Source organism: Anas platyrhynchos, chromosome 1 (assembly GCF_047663525.1).
Source record: "Anas platyrhynchos isolate ZD024472 breed Pekin duck chromosome 1, IASCAAS_PekinDuck_T2T, whole genome shotgun sequence".
Lineage (NCBI taxonomy): Eukaryota > Metazoa > Chordata > Aves > Anseriformes > Anatidae > Anas > Anas platyrhynchos.
The window spans coordinates 202,431,861-202,449,884 of NC_092587.1; the positions used below are offsets into that span (position 1 = coordinate 202,431,861).

General features: G+C 35.9%; 1 protein-coding gene across 2 annotated transcripts in view; it reads left to right on the forward strand.

The window, feature by feature from the left end:
* Positions 1–18,024, forward strand: part of TENM4 (teneurin transmembrane protein 4) — a 1,639,674-nt gene that overhangs the window by 471,605 nt on the left and 1,150,045 nt on the right. The gene's annotated exons all lie outside the window — the stretch shown is intronic.

Here is an 18,024-nt window from a genome sequence, read left to right on the forward strand (position 1 = left end):
TTCAAAATAGATGATGTTAATTGTCTCTTGAGGCATATTTAAATTGTACAAGATAGTGGGGAAACCGGGAACTTCTCTTGCCAAAGAAATTCACATACTCAAGCAGGTTAGAAAAATATACCAAGAAAGTAATCACTTATGCTCCTTTTATTATTCTATAGGAACATTACTGATTCATATGGAATGAAAAAAATAATATATATATATATATATATATATACATACATATATATATATATATAGTAAAAAACAAAACTAAACTTCTAAACTATGTCAAAAAGCTACATGGAGACATTTCAAGAGCCAAACCTCCATTATGTCAAAAGTTAATTAAAAAAAAAAAAAAGAAAAAAAAAAAAAGAGCGAGAAAACAAAAGGCAAAGGTGGTCAGAGATCCAAACCATTTTTTGGTCAGTGATTTATGCTGAAATCTTAATTCAAATTTGAATTTTAGATCCACAAGCAACTTCTCTTTATCAAGATTTCCAGATCTTCCCTGAACATTTGATATTGAAGTACATTGACAAACTACTTTGTACCACGCTTTTCTCCTAATTAGATTGCTAATGGTTCAGAATAATATAATTTCATGGTAAAGGAGGTATTACAACAGATGTTATCAGCATGTCTTTTATGTCCAACTCTTTGTTGTTTTGATAGGGTATTATTTAAAAGGAGAATAAAATGTGAATTGTTAGCTGTTAGTTTAACCTACAAACCTACAGAACAGACATCGCAGAATCTGGATGGTTGTGTAATCTGTGTAATGTTTTACATAGAGGAGAGAAGCTATTTAAAGAGACTTGATAGAGGCTATAAATTTATGGAGGTATTGTAAAATCTCATTGTAATGCCTCTGTTACCACAACACTGAGAAAAACAAAACAAAACAAAAACTATATATATACATACATGCATATATATATATATATATATATACACACACATATATATATACATATATATTTTCAGGCTAAGAATGTAAGGAGAGTTTGGATGAAGGAAATAATTTATGCATCTACTGAGCAGTAGTGAACAAGACAAAAGCAAATTGAATTTCACAGTATTCCCTCCAAATAAATTAGTAAATAAATTGCAGCTGATTTTTTTTTTGGAAGTAATATCTCCAAATATGAGTTTTTTTATCTGAACAAATACATTACAACAAAGTATTTTTTTCATAAAATTTCAGTTCTTAGTAACTGCATCAAAAGAAAACAAAGGGATATAGTAGAAAATGAGAGGAAAAAACACTTTTACCTTTGCAAAAGTACATAAGAAATACCTAATATTTACCTTGTCTAAACAAAAATCTATGCTGCAAAAAATGGTTAGGAAAATTTAGTTGCTGCAGCAAAATATCTACTTGTCTAGTTTTTGTTGAGGGGATTGACACAATAATAATAGGCAGCATTTGGTCTACTATCTTAATAATTATATTTAACCAGACTAGTTTATTTTCTTATCACAGGAGTAAGTAGGATTTTACAATATGGCATTTTTATAGGGGAGTTGCATTTTGATTACTGCTTTTGTTTTGTAGACTAAACAAATAAAGATACTATGACAGACAGTTTGAAGGGGAGGGTTGTAAAATTTCTGAGCCTTCGTGTGTACATCGATTTTGTTTGTTCAGTGTGTACTTGGTGAGCAAGCAGTGTGCTTTAACTTGAATAATGGACAATGGATGTCTCTTTGCTATGTTCACAAACCTGTCTTTTATTCCTTGGTAGTGACTCACTTTTAAGGGAGACTAGCAATTACCTTCGACCCTGAACGTCTGACAGAGTAAATCCTGACTGAAACCCAAGAGACCAGTAAAAATTGGTCATCTACCACCTATGACCTTTAAATAAATCCATATGTGACTGTGGCAGAAATCTTCGGACCTATTTAAAAGTAATTGTTTAAGACAAGATTACATTCCAGAGATAGGACAGGATATGAGTATTGTGTTCTGACAAAGTTTATCTTTGTTTAAAATGCTAATACTGTCAACAAAGTATTCTTTAATAGCTGTGCTTTATTGGCAATGCTAACATCTTTTCTCAGTTTGGGACTTGCGGACAGCCACAAATAGACTAACAAAAGCCATTACTGTGCTGCCATTACTGATGATGCTATCAGTGTTTCAGGTAGACCTAAAACAGAATTGTAGTTTGTTTCTGGGACCCATCTTCCTGTAGTCTTATCTTTTATTGTAAGAAGCAGAGGGGTTGTTAAAAGCACAAAGAGGTACATTCAGACTGTGGTGAAAAGAAAACTAAAGAATACCTATGAATTACATAGGTTTCTTATTTGTGTCAGGACTACGCTAAGAACTTGATCGGAAAACTCTAAGAATCTAAGAATGACACAGATTAAAAAAAAAAAAAAAAAAAAAAAAAAAAGGTAAAATTTGGTTGTAACACAGTGAAGAAACAAGAAGAAAGCCAGTGAAGAAAACTGATTACATAAAGCATGAAAGCATTGTCACCCCTGCTTTGTGGCAGCAGATCTGAAATAAAAATTAAAAAGTTAAATTAAGTTAAATTAATGGTTAGTTCCTCTCTTAAGAACGAAGGTAGCTCCTACTGTGAGAAGAAAGACATTATCAAGAGTGTTTTGTAAAGGTGAGATGGGAAGTTAACTTCACATGTTTACACTGAAGTTTTATAAAAGTGTCAGTGGAAAAGAGATTATGCTATTGATGAAATCTTTCAATAGTGACAGGTAAGATACTGGGGAGATGAATTGTTTTTTTTTGTTGTTTTTTTTTTTTTTTTTTTTTTTTTCTGGTATTGTAGTCCTAACAGTGCAAATTTTCTGAAAAGCACACTGGTTTTATACTTGCAGGTAGTGCTTTTAAACAGCTTTTAAAGTACAGTCTGTACTGCTCCATGGGTTGACCTCAAAATTAGAGGGGGAAATAAAATATACTTTATAACCACTGCTTAGTCCATTCTTTTGATTTCATAGAATCATAGAATCATAGAATGGTTTGTGTTGGAAGGGACCTTAAAGACCATCTAATTCTGATCCCATGGTAGGGATGCCTTCCTCTAGACCAGGTTGCTAAAAGCCTCATCCAACATAGCCTTAAATGCTTCCAGAAATTTATTAAATTAGTTCATCTTTTTTAAGCAAAAAAAAACAAAACCTGGGAAATTTTAAGATTTTTTTTTTTTCTTACAACCGTAGTCACCAAGTGTAACCATGCACTAATTTGCTGTATTATATTTAAATCTCAAACACTTAATATCAGGGGAATTAATGGCTAAAGATATTATAAAGCTTATGCTGCATACATTATGGATGTAAGAGGATTATTCTGATCAAACAGATGGAAATGCATATTTCATCACACTACTACAGCCTTAACTCTGGCCCAAAATAAATAACGTTTTTCCATCAGTGATTTCAGAATGTAAACAGAGAATGCACACAACCCTGTTGAAAAGGAAACAGTTACAGCTGAGATTTTTTGAAAGCGGACAATGGATCTGAACAACTGTTTGATTCCCTGAGCTTTGTAAAATCCTTCCTAAAACTCTAAGCTTTGTACACAGCTAACATGTCTAGAAGAAGAGGTAGCTCTGAAATTTATCAATTCAGAGCATTGCTTTTTGCTTAACATCTCCAAGTTCTCTTCAGCTGTGCTTGGCAGTTTGTACACATTGATATGGTACCATTTTTTTTTTCTCCTTCAGAGATAGATTTAATGTTCAAATGTGTAAGGCATACAGAAGATTCCCTGAAATAGGGCTGAGGTGCTTCTTCTGGTGACTCAAGGTAACCTGATTTTCACTTTTCCTCTTGGTAACTTGCTTGTTCTCTAATAAAGAGACTGAATTTAAATAAATAAATAAATAAATAATAAATAAAATAAAAATGTAAAGGAGAATCTACATTGGGAGAAGGCACCTAGCTAGCACAGCTAAAGCTATAGTAACTATTTAATTAGTATATGATCTTACAAAAACACACAATGAAACTTGGAGAGTCATTTTTATATGCATAAAATAATCTCTATCCCACCTTCTAATAAATTAATATACCTATCCCCAGGCTTATATTAAAATCTATAAAAAGCTCTTTGCACTTTTTTTTTTTTTTTTCCCAGTCCCATTATCCTCTGCACATTCTTGTCTATTGGGCCAATCCAACACCTACATCAGTCAATGAGAGTAACTTTATAAGCTTATGGGGCTCCTGGGGTATCTTGGGTATTCAGTATGGGAAATCCATCTGACATAACTGAAAATAAATCTCTTCTGTCTCACTACCCCAAGAACTAAAACTTTTTTTTTTTTTTTTTTTTTTTTTAATATATATTTTAAGGTCTCTATCACAGAGTCACAGAGGAATTATTTATATTGTTCTCCCTATTTTTGCTTTTCAGTTTAGAATTTGTCCTATATGTTGAAAATAGATCATTTCTCACACTGAAATTTAGACTTCCATGGGTGACCTCTACAATAATTACTGATTTCATTTTCTCTGCCACCATTTCAAAAATCCATCTCTATTCTTCTATCACTGTTTATATATTCCTTCCTTTCTTCCTTTCCCCTCCCTTCCCCCCCCCCCCCCCCAATAACTAATATTTAAGATTATGAAGAGAAAAGAATCATTCTGTATTGAAGAGCTTTCTTTATCAATGGTTTCATAAATCGGGGATTTGTTTACTATGTTTTCCATTATTGTTAAAGGGAGCTTCATTTAGACTAGACACTCTGTTTTCTGATACTGTTTAAATGCCAGTATATCAGAACTGTTATCTTACTTCCAGAATTATTCACAAAAGCTTGGAAAAGGATCCAGAAACATAAGTGGACTATCTTCTAAATAAGTAGCTGGTATTATTCAACCTTTCTGGTTGAAAGTCAGAACCTCCAAACTAGTGACATAATATTAATCATCTGACATGTGGCTATGGAACAGATTTGGTTAAATCTCACATCAGGTTCAACTTAAAATAACAATAACAATAACAATAACAATAACAATAACAATAACAATAACAATAACAATAATAATAATAATAATAATAATAATAAAAAAGTCATTATATTATCAAAGTTACTGCTTCCTGGTTTCTGTGGGTTCTGAAAAGCATTCTTAGAGGAAATGAAAGATAAAAGCATGCATTGAAGTTCTTCTACCTCTTTTAGAAAAACATAAATTTATAATTTTCTGTAATGAAGGAATAATATTCTGTACACAGCAGTCTAATTAACGATTTAGAAAAACAACTTTGCCAATACTTCTTCATAAACATGTAGGTGAGGATAAGAATGAGGCAGGGGAGACAAAAGTCAGTTCAAGAATTAACATTCAAAAATGCAATGATTTTATGCAACACTAAAATATGCAACACTAAAGTAATTATTATATGTGATACTGAAGAGTGTGGATGGATTTAATTAGATTTCTTTTAATAGTACAGGAATAATAAGTTCTTAAGTTATTGCAGCTAGCTGAATTGATGAATAAGAACAAAGTCCAGTTTTCTTAGGGAAACTATCAGCATAGTGGATCAGATGAACAGTTTATCTAATGCAATATCTTGCCTCTGGCTATGGCCACTGACAGCTAGCTAGCTCAGAAGCAAGTACCAAATCACCAGAACAGGCAATTTTGTATTTCCAGTTGAGGACATATATCAAGGAAGTTCATTGTTTTCTTGAAGATAAGGCTGTCTCTCCTTAAATCTTTATCCTACTCAGTGTAAGTGCATCTTTTTCTCCTCTTATCCTTTCAGAATTAGGTTACACTTCAAGTGACAGTTTTGCTGTATGCTGTATGTGTTACAGGCTGGTTCATAAAGAGACAATTAAACAGATCTTAAAAAGGATTTGGAGAAATATATCTTCACTGATTCCTTTTGCTGTTGAACAATTAGCCAAAAGCCATAGCATTGTTTTCTATTCATTAAGTATTCATAGTGTCACAAAATAAATAAATAAATAAATAAATCATGTTGCTCTTGGCCATACATGCCCCTACAGTATAAGACTTAGAGGGATTGTCTTAAAGACCAGCACCCATAGTTTTGTATTTGTTCTCAGTACTGAAACACCAAGGATCCTGCAAGGTAAGAGAAGTAAAAATGCCTAAAAATGCCTCTTCAGTCTCAAGAGAAACTCAAGCCCTCTACAGAAGGATTCCTTTAAAAAGAGCTTATTCCAACCATTTCCCATTGGAGTTAGCAGTCATCCCTCCACAGAATGAAACTCCAGATAGTTTTCTCCATCTGTTCCATTACCATTTTGAAGTCCTTCATTTGTTATTATTTTCTGTATTTACTCACAGCAGTGCCTAAATTGTTTTGGTGCTGTGAGATTGATAACAAGGAGCCAGAGAAACCTTTGGGGATTTTCTCTCCCTCACTCTATGAGACCCAGGAACTCTTCCACCAGAAACTGAACAATGGAAATTTTTTAGCTATTGTTCCCAATTCTTTTATCAGCTTTCACTCTCACAGGTATCCTCTACAGGGAGGAGAAAGGGGAATTAAGAATCAGGAGGTGGAGAAACAGAAACATATTTGATATTTAGCCAGGACAGACAGGCAAGGGGTGTGGTTATTGTGAGATAAATCATACCCCAGGGGCTTCATAAGGCTTCATATATGCTTAATGTTTTTAATTCTCCTGGGCTGTAATTATCTCAGGATGGTAAAAGAGCTATTTTTAGAAATGCCAATTTTCTTGATTTATTGGCATTTAAGAGCTCAGACAGCAGGCTCAGGGAGTGGGATTTAGCAGCCCTGTAAAGGTTGAGACACCTGCCATTTTGCAGTAATAATCTGAATCAAAGGCATCCTGGGAAGAAAACTCTCAATTTCCCTATCCTAGGAAGGCCAGCAGACCTTCTGAGACATTGATTTATGACTAGTAAGTAGCTCCGTTTTCCTTTTCTCTGTTGTGTGTGGTTTCTTCCTTTTTTCTTTTCTGCAGCCATCAGGCTCTTTGACACTTAGAGCCCATAGTGTCACATGTGCATTACCCAAAGGAATCCTTTGGCTCCTCCTCAACAGTGGATCTCTCTTTCCCTGTCCTCATACCTCCCCAAACTGCTTCAATGCATGCCTGCACCTTTAATCAAATCCCTATTTTCCACCTGCTTGTTTGTTATTTGCATCCTTGGTGATATCACCATCACCAGAACAATTTTTTCTTTTACCCGTTTGATACCAGTCTAGGGTTGAAGTTATAAGGAAAGGACATGATAAGGGACACTCAGCAGAGAGAGCTGCTGAGACTAACCCATGCAAATCATGAGCACCACTGCACAGCTCTAATTATACCTATGTCCTTATCCTGTCCTGTTGTTAAACAGCAGCCTGGGATTTGACATTTATTACATGATGTATTTACTAAGTTTCCCTTTATGACCTGGTGAAAAATTAAAAATAAATAATAATAATAATAGAAAAAAAAAATCATGGCACACACAAAAATGAAAATAAATATCCTGTACATTGTTAAGTGCTGAAATTACAGAGTAAAGGAACTAATTTTTTACCCAGCAAATTGATCTGCTGCTATCTGTCACTGTGTGTTGCATAAAAGAGATCTCTCTCTATTCCTACTTATATACGGTTGAATTAAGGTGCAGATTCCACAGCAGAAAAGAATATATATAGTGTTATTCATTTGGTTCAGGTGCAATTAAGCTATTGTTCTGTCTGGGTTCCCTGCTGAGTATTTATTCACAGAGTGATCTTAAGCAAATCAATCAGGGTCCTGATTCAACAAACATTCAAGTATGCTTAAGGAAGATCTAATCGCAGTTACGTGTTTTGCTGAAGTCATAATCCCAACAAAATTGAGTAATGCAGAATATTTTGAGTTTATTTCTCCGTAATGTCATTAAAAACACTGAAGGTATTCTGGATATTTTGGACCAGAATTTGAAATCTGCTTTGTGCCTTTCCAAATACCAGAAAAAATCACAGGGCTGTATTCATTAATGGTGTTATACTGGTGTTTATTCACATTTGCTTGTGGATTGCTAAATATTTTCTTTCATCTTTTAATCCTCGTCTTTGTACATGTAAATTCTTTTGTTAACAGTAAAAGTACTTGTAACAGTTTATTCTTCTTTCTTCTCTGTTACACTTTTAAGAATGGACATTTTTATTTTTATTTTTTTATTTTATTTTATTTTATTTTCAATTCTTGTGGTCAAAGTCAAGATAGAAACAGGTGCTCCATGGAATACAGTGGTTGTAGCATTTGGAAAGTTCACTCTCTTAGGACAATGAAGATTTATCTCATCAGATAGAATAGCAGATTTATCTCATCAGATAGAATAGCAGAGTGTTTCCTTCTTTTATGATATTGTTTTACATTTCGGCTGTTGTAGCCTAATGTTAACTGGCAAGCAAAGCCCGTTTCATTATAATAATGTATATAATGTTTGTCACATTATTTTGATTAAAGAACTCGTGTGAGTTCTTTTCTTCAGGCAGAAATCCACTACAGCTATTGCTATGAGAAGGAGATGATAAAATTTTGGAGTCTTAATGACTTGCTGTATCATGGCTTGCATGTTGTGTAGCAGATGAGTTGAAGGTTCCACATGATGTGCCACTTCAGTAATATTGGAACAGCCCCTGGGAACCGACTTCAATGGCATTTTCAAGTTTGACAAGCAATCCTTCATTGATCAGAATGTCAATTATGGTTTCTCACATGTTTACATTAATTACCCTGTCCAGGAGAGTGTGAAGGCTATCATGGCTGTTATTAGGCTGTCAGACTATGAATTTGTAGCTACTCAAGAGCACAGAGAGAATTGTTTCAAGGATACCAACACAGCACACACCGCAGCTCTATGTCATGTTCTGATGTCCCAGCTCATTACAATATTTTCCCTTTCAGAATAACAGGAGTTACAAATTCATGTACTCATGTACAAATTCAACTCGGTCAGCTCAGAAGTGGAATTAACTCTATGAATTAAGAGGTCATGAGGGTAAAATCTGACACCGAATGTGTACTGTAATGTACTGAGAAGAACTTACATTCTGACATAAAACCTTAAATTCAAAACCAGTTTCCTTTAAAGAGATGATCCTGACAGTTTGTTGCTTTATTTTATCTCCACTATTTAACAATATAGAAGTTCTTATGATGTTTCTCTCTTAAAAGAATAGAGGAAAAATATATCTAATAATACATTTAGTTAGTGTATTTCATATATCTGACTAACCTTTTTAATTAGGTTAGATTTACTGTTTTCCCTTGCCTAAATCCAAACCAGTACATAATCACAAGCTTGCATACAAATCATGCCATTCTGAGCGGTTAGCATATAAGGAGCCCTGTTGACACAACAGGGCTTCTCTCTTCCTTGAAGATAAAAACAGGGAAAGTGTTTGTACATTCAGGTCCTGCTGTTCTGTGGTTCTCTTGGGCAATGCATGAAAAACTGGCAGGAGAGCAAAGAACAAGGAGAAATGTGCAGCACCTCAAAGCTACTTTTAACTCATCATTTATTTAAAATTGCCCCCTTAAATATGCAGCTCAATCTAATTTTTCATAGTCTTATTGGAAATGCAATTCTTCATCAATCTGTGCAGTGTTAGATTTTCAAAGCACTAGAGACAAGCTGTCTAGGAAGTTTATAAGTCTACTTTGTAAACAATTTATGACCCAAGATGTGAACATAACATGGATTTAGTTACTGACTTAGCAAACTGCAAATTTAAAAAACAAAGTTGTCCCCAAACCAAAGTCTTCAGAGCTTTCAATGAGCTGCTAAAATAATTATATGCTGTTCATATGAAATATTAATTAAATCAGAAATATTTTAAAATATTTTATATGAATTTACATATTAGGAAGTAATGGAATTGCCTTCTTATACAGGATGTCTGGAACCAGGTTTCTTACCCCCTAGCAGAGAGATGGATACTGAAATAATAGCCTTTTATCTAATAAGGTAACACCAACTATCACAGGTATTTCATAGATAACACCTCTCTAGCTTTTATGCTTTATGTGTTTTGTAAAAAAAAAAAAAAAAGAGAAAACCTCCTCACCATTACCACAGTGAAGATTCTATAAAGGAGAGGAAGGCAGAATATTAAGTTTCATTTTCTGCTCTAATTGAGTATATGTGAACTATTTTGGAGAAAGTGTCTGTCTGAAACATGTGCCCAGGTTCTCTGAGGGAGAAGAAAAGGTTACTTTTAGTCATTTCCGAAATCATTCTAATAAAAGTTTAACTTCCATAGATTGCAATTTAAGACTTATAATGTCTGCTTCATTAAACCATTCAAATATTTTATTGTGGAAATACTATAATAATAATAATAATAATAACAACAACAATAATAAGACAACAACCCTTTTCTGGCAGCAAGAATGCAGTGCTCTAAAGAGTACATCATGTGCAGCCATGAAATTTCTTTTGTTTCCTTGCTTATTCTGTGTTCTCGAGTTCATAAAATCTAAGAAAGGATAAAGGAAAGATTTCATTGAATCATAGATTAACAGACTTTAAAGATCATCTAGTTCCAATCCCCCTGCCATAAATAGGGATGCTGCCCACTAGATCAGGTTTCCCAAAGCCCCATCCAACCTGGTCTTGAACACCTCCAGGGATGGGGCATCCACAGCTTCTCCAGGCAACCTGTTCCAATGCCTCACCACTAAGTGAAATATTTCCTCCTAACATCTAATCTAAATATCCCCTCTTTTAGCTTAAAGCAATTTCCACCTGCCCTATCACTCTCCATCTGTGTAAAAAGACTCCCAATCTTCTTTATAAACCCTCTTTGTCACCCATTGTCACCCACTGAAAGGGCTCCCTAGAGCCTTCTCTTCTTTAGGCTGAACATCCCCAGCTCTCTTAGCCGTTCTTCATAGGAGATGTGCTCCAGCCCTCTGGTCATCTTTGTGACCTTCCTCTGGACCCATTCTAACAGATCCACACCCTTCTTGTCCTGGACGCAGTATTCCAAGTGGGGCTCCACAAGTGCAGAGTAGAGGAACACAATCCTCTCCCTCCACCTGCTGGCCACTCCTCTGGTGATGCAGTTGGACTTCTGGGCTGAAAGTGCACACACTGCCAGCTCATGTCAAACTTTTCATCCATCAGAACCCCCAGGTCCTTCTCTGAAGGGCTGTTCTCAATGAGTTTTTTCTCCTACCCTGTACTCAAGTCTGGGATTGCCCCAGCCCAAGTACAGCACCTTGCACTTGGGCTTGTTGAACCTCCTTAAATTCACATGGACCCACTTCTCAAGCTTGTCCGGGTCCCTTTGGATAGCATACCTTCCTTCTTTTTATCAGCTGTACCACTCAGCTTGGTGTCATCTGCAAACTTGCTGAGGGTGCACTCAATCCCACTAGAAGTGTCCTTGATAAAGAGATTACACCGTATCAGTCCCAAGATGGGTGTCACCTCTCATCACTGGCTTCTACCTGGTCATAGAGCCACTCTCTGCATGCAGTTGTGGAGAAAACATTTATCCTGCATTAAAGAAGAGGTGAGAGATGGTTGGAGTAACATGTATGGGGGAGTAAATGAGAAAACACCAGGAAAGTGAAAACAACAACAACAACAACACATAAAAAGTACTAAGGCCTTAAAAAACAAACAAACAAACAAACAAACAAAAAAAAAAAAAACGGAGTTTTGAAATATCCTACATTTATACCTATATCACTAGGCACTTTCTTTTTTTAGGGTTTTTATTTGCAATATTCTGTTCAAAGCAATATTTATTTGTTTTTTGCAGGTTGTCTCCAAGAAGAATTAACATAGCAAGATAAGCATTTTCTGGGGATCCAGAAAAATATTTCATACAAAACTGTACTAATACTAAATAATCACTTTTCTATATTTCTGATAGTCTACATTGTACTCTTTTTTGGCTGCAACTGGTGTTGAATGGAGATATGTGTTACAACACAGATTTATTTTCTTTTTGTAAAAACTCTTACTTCCTCATAATGGTGTTAGGAAGATAGATTTATTAATGTTAGGCTGAAATGCTATGGCAATGAACACAAGAGAAGTACCACTGAAGCAATTAATAATTTCTAACTCAGTTGAGTCTTTGAATAATGGCATTAATTACCAGAGAAGGAGTCATATTGAAATGAAACAAAATGGCTTTTTTTTTTTTTTTTCTTTACTATAAAATTCATTAGGATGGGGACAATTAAAAAATAACTTGTTCTAGGGGGAGTGTTTCTGAACTGTTGGAGAAACCCTGGAAAGTCTATGTCTGTCTTTTGTTTGTTTGTTCCTTAGTTCTTTGTTTTTCCTTTTGTTCTTTGTTTATAGATGCGTAGGGAAAGGATTCATTATCTCAGTCTTCACTGTCATCACAAAAGAACACATAAGATTACCTAAATTTATATTTATTATTATTATATTCTGTCCATGTGCTCCTTGTTATATTATCTGAGTTTCCCCAATATTTGTATAAAAGTCAAGTGAATGGAGAAATAAAAGACAAATTCATAGAGCAGATGACGTGTGGATAAGCCTAGAGGAAGTAAAAATGCCTGAGAGCTCACCTCAAGATTCATGGGTACACTTGCATATTTCTTTTTCAGGATAGACTTACATTCCAGATGAATACTTTTACAATTAATAGTTCACACATAAATATACCAATCCAGAATTATAGAGAACATGTATAGCATTTTACATGCATGGCAATGTAGATTTAGACATATAACTAATGATTTTCACATGCCTGAAACAGCATTCACTCATTCATTAAATATAAGCTGAATTATTTTATAGTACTCATAAAGTATTTTACAGATGAGCGTTTATCAAAAAGAATTACAAAATCAATTCTGTTCAGTAATAAGGATTGATGTAGCTTAAAAATAAAAAAAATAAATAAATAAAAATAATTTGCTATGTCTAGGTAACTATTTTAACGCAAATAGATTGCAAATGAGATTAATCCAGATTTTCTCCACATTTCAGTGAACTCCACTGCTGTTCTACAAGCATGTTGTTCAAGTTCATAGGATCATATAATATCCTGAATTGGAATGGACCCATAAGGATCATCAAGTCCAACTCCTGGCACCACACAGGTCTACTCAAAAGTTTAGACCATGAGCCTAAGTGCACAGTCCAATTGCTTTTTAAATTCAGACAGACTTGGTGCAGTGACTACTTCATGGGGAGCCTGTTCCAGTGTGCAACCACCCTCCTGGTAAAGAACGTCTTCCTGATGTTCAGCCTAAACTTCCCCTCCCTCAGTTTAACACCGTTCCTGCGGGTCCTATCACTGATGTGACATAGGTCAGCTGCCTCTCCACTCCCCCTCGCAAGGAAGTTGTAGACTGTGATGAGGTCCCCCTCAGCCTCCTCTTCTCCAAGCTGAACAGGCCCAGTGCCCTCAGCCGCCCCTCATATGTCTTCCCCTCTAGGCCCTTCACCATCTTCATTGACCTCCCCTAGACACTCTCCAACAGTTTTACATCCTTTTTGTACTGTGGCACCCAGAACTACACACAGTACTCGAGGTGAGACTGCACTAGCGCAGAGTAGAGCGGGACAATCATTTCCCTTGACGGACTAGCAATGCCGTGCTTGATGCATCCCAGGATACGGTTGGCCCTCCTGGCTGCCAGGGCACACTGCTGGCTCATATTCAACTTGCTGCCAATCACAACCCCCAGATCCATCTCTGTGGGGCCACTCTCCAGCGTCTCATTGCCCAATCTGTATGTAAAGCCAGAATTGCCCAGTTCATTTTTGTATAAGTAAAAGCATTAAATTTCTGTGGGCAAATGAATGGGACAATCCTCCTTAAATTTGATATCATTTTGGCGCAAACCAGTCACTAATTAGCCACATCTGGTTTTAGATATGGGACCGTAATAGATCTATTGTTTCTATTTTATAATTATATCTCTCAGGGGCTGTAATCAAACCATGCACTATGTTGGAGAAGGATGTGTGAAAAGAGAACGTAGGAAGATGTAAGCAACAGTCAGCTGTGTTTTACAAAATGACTAGTGGAGTCCTGTCCCATGAAGACCTGCTCCTGAAGTCATTTATTCCTAAACATATCACATATTCTACAAGAAAACACAGCTTCTGCCTATCAGCCTTGCCTCACCTACTTTAGGACCTGTAGGAAGACTTTACACTGAAAACAAACAAACAAACAAACACTGAACATTCTCAATCTGAAGAAAGGCCCTTTTCATTAGCTGAAGCTGAACTGCCACAGCAACTAATCTGTTCTGAAAGTCTGTCGTATTAGCTGACCTAAAGTGTGCAGACTCCCATTAATAACCTTCAGAGCAACCCAGTCTCCTGTGTAGTATGTGTGTTAATGATGGATGAAGCACATGAAAAGGAAGCTAGAGCACCAGAGAAGAAAACAAGCAGACTGGAGTTGAATTTACAGCACTTGATTGATTTAGAGTATTTGTGGAAGCTGAGTAAAGACTCTGCTGAGGTTTGACTGGAGTTGCTAAGGCAGTTGGTACTGTGAGAAAAGGTCAGAGAAGTTAGATGTAGCTGGATTGTTCACAGATGTCTGATGTTGTCAGTTTTACTTGAAATAATCCATACATGAGTTTCAAGGGATGAATCAGTCAAATTCCACTAACAAGAGGGCAGACCATTAACATGTTTTATTTCAGTAATGCTTGTGGTTCTCTTAGAAGCCCTTTACACAGATATACATAGTACCAGAAGCAAACTGGGACTACTACTGCAATTTTCCACATCTGTTTGATTAAGGGCAGAATTGCTATGCAGGATTTGAAGAGCCATTATTCATGGCATGGTGCCTTTGCTCTATGTCATGTCTTCATTCACACTTCCGGCAGAGAGCAGGTTCTTTGTCACTGTGCTTTTTATAACTTATATTTGATGGGAATGGACACCTATTTTTGCTCACCTGTTGCTTAATATGCCATTATCTCATAGAATCATAGAATATTGGAGAAGGAAGGGACCCACAAGGATCAATGAGTTCAACTCCCACATCCCCAAAGGATGACCCAAAAAATCAGACCATGTGTCTGAGAGTGTTGTCCAAACATTTCTTGAACTCCGTCAGGCTTGGTGCTGTGACCACTTCTCTGGGGAGGCTATTCCAGTGCTCAACCACCTGCTTGGTGAGGAACCTTTTCCTGATATCCAGTCTGAACCTCCCTTGTCACAGCTTCAAGACTCGAGTCCTATCACTGGTCAACAAAGAGAAGAACTCAGCACCTGCCCCTCCACTCAACCTCATAAGAAAGTTGTAGACTGCGATGAGGTATCCCCTTAATCTCCTCTTCTCTAGGCTGAACAATCCAAGTGACTTCATCTGCTCCTCATACATCTTCCTGTCTAGACCCTTCACTGTCTTTGTTGCCCTCTTTTGAACACTCTCTAATAGGTTTATATTTTTCTAATACTGTGGTGCAAAAAACTTCACCCAGTACTCAGGGTGAGGTGGGAGTAGAGTGGGACAATCACTTCCCTCAACCAACGAACAATGCCGTTCTTAATGCAGCCCAGGATTTGGTTGGCCCCCTTGGCTGCACACTGCTGGCTCTTGTTCAGCTTGCTGTCAATCAAAACTCCCAAAACCCTTTCTGCATGGATGCTCTCCAGCATCTCATCCCCCAGCCTGTACATATAGCCAGGGTTGCCCCTTCCCAGGTGCAGAATCCAATGCTTGCTCCTGTTAAACTTCATATTGTTGGTGTTGCCCATCTCTCTAATTTGTTCAGATCTATCTGCAAGGCCTCACCACCCTCAATGGAGTCAACAGATCCACCCAATTTGGTATCAGCTGTGAACTTGTTCAAAAAAACCTTCAAATCCTTCATCCAAATGTCTTATAACAATATTGAAGAGGACTGGTCCTGAAACGGAGGCCTGGGGAACCCCACGAGTGACAGGTTGCCAGCCTGATGTAACCTCATTTACAAGAACCCTCTGGGCCAAACCCATCAGACAATGGTTCATCCATCTTACTATGCTTTTATTGAACTGTATTCTGGTCATTTTGTTGAGAAGGTTACTGGGAGAGACAGAATCAAAGCTTTGCTAAATTAAATATTATAGCATGTCTTATTTTGGTATTAAAATAATGAACAAGCTTTGTAATAATTCCTCCATTTGCAGAAGACATTGCTAAACATAAACTTAATGAATAGCTGCACAACATAGAAGTACCAGGTCACATGCTTTTCTGCTTTTTAAAATGGAATGTTGGGTTTTAAATTTCCTGGAGTTGTGGTAACCAAGTGCAGAAAATTGAAGATCTAGACCTGAAATCTTTTGACTGGGTGCAAATTATTTCTATTTTATATCATCACCTGGCTTCCTCATGGGAGCTATAATTTCACTACTTATCTCCTAATCTCCCCTTACCCTGGCATAAAATATGAGTGAAGAAACTTCATCTTCATTTCTCAGGTAGGCAGGACTTCCAGCTAAGGCTGCATGACAGGTAAGTGTTCCATAGTTGGCAATATATTGATATCAGTCACATAAACTTCAAAGAACTGCATCCTGTGTGCTCTTAGGATTGACTACCCCAAAAATTAGAACACCATCTCAGTGTATAGATTCTTCTCTGTGTTTCATATGTGTTGAAAAGTTAAGGTTTGCTTTATCTCTGGCAAAATCAAAACTTCTGGCTTAACTGGGCAAGCTGGTGATGCACTCAGTATCACAAAAGTCTGTAATGATCTTGTATTTAAATAATTTATTTTCTGCAAAACAGAACTGAGCAGACTGAGATAGTTTAGCTGAAATGTCATTTAATAACTTGTTTTAGCACTGATATAAAGATTACCCTAGGAAAAGGATTATTAGCAGTTAGATCTCATAGATGCAATTTGAGCCCCTACACGTACATTTCACTATGGCGGTACTTCCTATAACTTCTGCCCTACATAGATAGCAACAGATGGATGAACATCAGAGACATGTAGTTATCTCATGTAGTTATTTTGATGATTTTCAAGGTAGCTTTAAAGGAAATGATCTTGGGGAAGAAAACAAACAAACAAACAAACAAACAAAAAATAGCCACATATTAAAAAGTACATCAGCAAACACATGGTTACATATTTAGTGATTTTATTGGTATAGTTTTCTTGGAACCTGAAAGATCAGTGTATCACTTCCTAAATGAATTCCCCAAATCTGTTTTTGGAAATTGCTATTTGCTGAAATAGAATAAAATAAAACAAAACAAAATAAAACAATGCAAAATAAAATAAATACTAAATACAATGGAATGAAGTGAAATGAAATGAAATGAATTGAAATAAAATAAAATAAAATAAAATAAAATAAAATAAAATAAAATAAAATAAAATAAAATAAAATAAAATAATTACTTTTACAAATCATTCTGTTTCACTGTAACACACAGTTTCAGTAAAATCCAGCTTAACTGCATTCATTGCCCAAATTTTTCCTCCTTCTGTAAGCTTCACTAGTGTTTTCAGTCTCATTCACAGAGATACATGTGGTTGCTTTCCTATTACTTCTTTGATGCCTCCTGTGCTAAATTCATGAAGATATGACCATTTCACATTTCCTTGTTTGATGGCCTTCAATATTTCAACCTTATGGTTGCCATCATCCTTAAGAATGTGTGAGTATCAGGATGCATGAGCTAAAAAGCGTGTCAGTACAATAAAAGATAAAGTCAGGTAATAGGTAACAAGAACTTTACATTATATGATTTGACTTCACAAATAAAAGTCAAATAAAAAATGTTTATCTATAGTACTCTAAAGCTGTTCACCATGTTTCAGGGTTACCCATGCTTAATAAAAATATGTATTGTGCAGTTGTGGGAAGCATTATTGAATATGATCATGACAGTTCAAGAAAAGATTTCAGGGAAACAATGCGTTTTATTTCTGTGAAATGACATCCTCAAGCTTATCATTACAGCCTCCAGATAGAAAGAACTTTATTCAACAGAGGCCATTACACAGTTATTTGAAATCTAGAATCTGTTTTAAACAAAAGTTTAAAGATAAGTGAATTAGAAGAAAAACACCTTTTCCTCTTCCCTCC